This window comes from Nycticebus coucang, chromosome 1 (assembly GCF_027406575.1).
Source record: "Nycticebus coucang isolate mNycCou1 chromosome 1, mNycCou1.pri, whole genome shotgun sequence".
Lineage (NCBI taxonomy): Eukaryota > Metazoa > Chordata > Mammalia > Primates > Lorisidae > Nycticebus > Nycticebus coucang.
This window is the reverse complement of record NC_069780.1, coordinates 92,596,898-92,601,405: the sequence shown is the minus strand read 5'-3', so window position 1 is coordinate 92,601,405 and position 4,508 is coordinate 92,596,898. Positions and strand designations below refer to the sequence as shown.

Here is a 4,508-nt window from a genome sequence, read left to right as displayed (position 1 = left end):
TAGGCAGGGAATTTCATCCTTGAAAATGGAATCTGGGTAATCTAAGAGTCACGGAGGCCCTGGGTCCTGCTCAGGAAGTCCATACTGCACTGGGATGTGGGAAAGGGCCCTATGAGGGGTAACTTAGACAATCCAGAGCTGTTATGCGCTTCCTATGCCCTGAAGGTGCTGGATTATTCCCAATTTTGGCTGACAGCTTAAAAATGGTATCACGGATGCTAGTAATGGGAACTGAGACTCACCCAGGCCTCCCATATGCTCAGCACTGATGTAAGTACTGCACAGGTGGAGCTCATTCACTCTCACCACACTTCTGCGAGGCAGGGTCTATCTTTACCTACGTTTTACAGAAGAATAAATGAAGGCGAAGCAACCTGCTCATTGGTACACAGCTAGTAAGTAGTGGTGCCCAGGTTCAAACCAGCAGCCTTGTGTGTGTGTGTGTTTCAGAGCCCATGCTTATGGCTACTTTGCCATGAGTTATTACAGCACTATTTATCATATCACTGTCGCCTGCTGTCCCAGGTTGGGATTTCTGAAAGCAGACTCTGAGATGGAGCTCAGTATGCAGAGTTATTAGGGAGGCCTCTGAGAAGAGGGAAAAATCAGCCTATGGGAAGCTCTGGAGCAAAACGGCCCAAGGGAGTTGTCCCGTGTTGGATTGAAATGGCCAGACCTGCCTCAGGAAGACCATGATCTTGGGCAAGGCAGCCCTCTACAGCCTGACTGCTGCCACCACTCCCGGGTTCTAGGACTTTCTTAAGGGGCATTCGCTCTGGACAGCACATCTCTGTGTTCATAACAAGCACACTTCTGTTTTCTGAAAATATCTAAGAAACATTATTTAAGCTTTATTCTGCTACTCCTTCCCCTTCTTCAAGCCACCTTAAATCCCAGTTGGCTCAACACAGTGCTGGTTTACACTATGTTCCCACAATACTTAATAGCTTCCCCTTTTACTCTTAAAAGTATCTTGGTTGGATGTATTTTGCCTTCTAGATGATCTTCTGTTCCTTCTTGTTCCTCTGCTATGATTTTTTAATTTAATTTCCAGAAATATTTTTTCATAGACATAAACCAAAGGCCCTGACTCTGTTTACAGAATCTTTCAAAGATAAAACAATGATCAGATCTGCCGTTATTCATCTAATGTGATAAGCATGTTACTGAGAGAAAAATTTGAAGTTTGAAAACCGCAGCTAATTATCTTTTCTTATACTAACACGAATGGGATCTCTACTACTAAGGATAAGTTTTCTTCAGTCTTATAAGATACAGTATAGGAATGGAAGAAAAAGTATCCAATGTACTCAGTCCTACTACGAAGCTAATCTATAGCTTTCATATGAAGGCTATACCCCAACTATAGCACAAGACTATGGGGAAAGGGCCAAGGAAGGGGAAGGGAGGGGGGAAGTCAAGGTGGAGGGAGGGTAATGGATGGGGCCACACCTAGGGTACATCTCAGAATGGGTACAGGTGAAACCTACTAAATGCAGAATACAAATGTCTACATACAATAACTAAGAAAATGCCACGAAAGCTACGTTGAACAGTTTAATGAGATTATTTCAGATTGTATATGAAACCAGCACATTGTACCCCTTGATTGCACAAATGTACACAGCTATGATTTAACAATAAAAAATAAATAAATAAAATAAAATTATGAAACAAAAAAAATAAATTAACCTCTGTGGTTGTAGGACCGTGGGGGTAAGAATGTCTATCATTACACATCTGATCTGTTGGTGAATGGGTCACGTAGACTCGTGTTGATCAGGGCAGAACTCACATGGTGACCACAGTCCTCTTCCTGCTTTTCTGCCATCTGTGCTCCCAACATCCCTACCATCAGGTTCAGAATGTGCTTTATAATCTCCCGTGAGCACTGGTAGCTCTCAGGGAGGAGCAAGGTTAGCTGTGGAATATTCTTATCTGTCCATTCTAGCTCATTGTCATGGAGACCCTTTCCCTTGCTTCTCCAGCAACTACCAACCGTTCTACTCCAGTGGTTTGTGAACCACAGGCTCTCTGTATCCCAATGACCATGGGATGTAGGCTGCCTCCCTGGAACTGGATGGGACATGAGGGGTTGATGGGGAAGTGGAGGAATATCACCTGTAGGAATCTGTCATTGCTCTGCCTGCTCCAAAGTTTGGATTATGACAGAAAAATAATGGTATATAATTATTTGCACTTCTCACTTATCCATGACTCTCTAGCATGAGATACATTTCTACAAAATTGAGAACGACAATTTTGTCAGAAGATATGGGTTATTGCATTAACTCATTGTAAGAGCTATTAACTTGAACTCTGAGGATTCCTTAACATATTAGAAGTACCAAAACTCATCAACATAAGTAATAATAGGTGTGTATGAAAATAACATGATTTGATTTGATGAAAGTGTGCTACCACCTCTGTACCATGCCTTACATGTATAAGAAATGCCATGGTTATAAAACCATTCACATTACATTAAATGATTTACATTAAATGAGTATATTTCCCTAGAGTCAGTTTATTCTAAACAACTGTACATTATTTATATATAGTTTATATAATATATATATATTTTTAGATACAACGAAAAGGACCAGCACTTAGACTATTAACATAGTAAGATGGTGTTAATCTACCACTTCTCTTTTCTTCTTCCCCATCCAGGGATCTCTGGATCTGTGTGATAACTATTGGGAACTGCACCATGTTTAGTGACTTTATTTTCTTAGGGCTTTCTGGCAGACAGGATGTGCAGCAGGGTCTGTTTTTACTATTCCTCTTGGTTCATGGTGTAACTGTGGTTGCCAACCTCGGGATGATCCTGCTGATCCAGATGGACCCCAGACTTCACACACCCAAGTATTATTTTCTGAGCAATCTGTCTTTCTGTGACATCTGCTACTCCTCCACTGTCTTTCCCAAGATGCTGACTGATTTCTTATCTAAGCAAAAGAGGATTCCCTACAATGCATGTGCTGTTCAGATGTATTTTTTCGGGGCCTTTGCAGATGTGGAATGTCTCATGTTGGCTGTCATGGCCTATGACCGTTATGTTGCCATTTGCAGCCCACTTCTTTAAAGGATCACCATGGCTGGGAGGTTATGTACCCAGCTGGTGGGCACTGCCTAGTTTGTTGGCCTGGTGGATTTGGCAATCCATACCTGCTGCACATTTAGATCGTCATTCTGTAGTTCCAATGTCATCAACCACTTTTTCTGTGACATCCCGTCCTTGCTGGCCCTGTCTAGCTCAGACACGTCTGTGAACGAGATAGTGATGTTCTCTTTCATCAGCTGCATTGTGGGCTTCAGCATTGTCACTGTGCTTCTCTCCTACAGCAACATTGTAGCTGCCATCCTCAGAATAAACTCCGCAGAGGGAAGATGCAGAGCCTTCTCCACCTGCGCCTCCCACTTGACGGCCATGGCTCTGTTTCATGGCACGCTCCTGTTCATGTATTTCTGACCCAGCTCCAGTTACTCCATGGACACAGATAAGATGGCCTCTGTCTTCTACACAGTTGTCATACCTATGTTAAATCCACTCATCTACAGCTTGAGGAATAAGGATGTGAAAGATGTGCTGAAAAAAGCAATAATCACTAAGTTATGTTCTGGATGAAACTATGATGTCCATTTAAAAATACTAAGACAGTTTGAGAGTTGAATTTCACCTGCTTTGACCTGAATTCCTGTAGTCTCACTGTAACCTTCAAGGTATTTTCAGTTACTTGCTTTGCACCTAAATCATGTGTAGGGTACAAAATTATTGGTTTTAGTCTTCTCTGTTTTGCCGAGAGAGGTCTTTTATAATTCCCTTTTCTATTCATAAGTATGTCCCAGATTATTATGGATCATAGCAAACCTTCTTCCCACATGAGCCTCCCTAAATTTACAATGCAAGGGTGTATTTCAAAATAACTAAGAGTAAATTATAAATGTCTCACCACAAAAAACAAGTGAGGTGATGGTTATGTTAATCAGTTTGATTTAAGCATTCTACATTCTATATCAAATAATCATATTGTGCCCCATAAATGTATGCAGTTATTATTTAATTAAAAATTAAATTAAAAAATAAAAGAAGGCAATACACTGATAATCAAACCAAAGAAATGAAAAGGTTGCTTCTAATTAGTAGCAAACTGGGTGTTCTATGACAGCCTATCTACCAAAGTACTTTGGGGTTAAGGGTAGATAATCCTTAGAAGGACTTGGCAATATAATAGTGTAATACAAATTCATTTCATGGAGTGAAAGTAGAGTCTAGGGAAGGAGATGTAAAAAGAAAAATGGGTTTAATAATCACAGTTGCTCAGATAAAGGCTCAGAGACACAAACATAGTCTGGTTTGTGTTCTTGCTCGATAATATCATTACCACGTAAATGTTCAACACAGCACTTTGAAGTAAATAAGCAGTAAATAAGTGAGGAAGAATAAATAAGGAATCTCTTGCTCTTTTAAACTCAAAGTTCCATACAAGAAAGGTCCTTGTATT

The 4,508-nt window shown here is 40.6% G+C and overlaps 1 pseudogene; it reads left to right on the top strand.

Annotated features, from left to right (window-relative positions):
* The first annotated feature begins 2,226 nt into the window (after positions 1-2,226).
* LOC128590636 (olfactory receptor-like protein OLF2) lies at positions 2,227-3,631 on the top strand (annotated as a pseudogene).
* Positions 3,632-4,508: the final 877 nt, after the last annotated feature.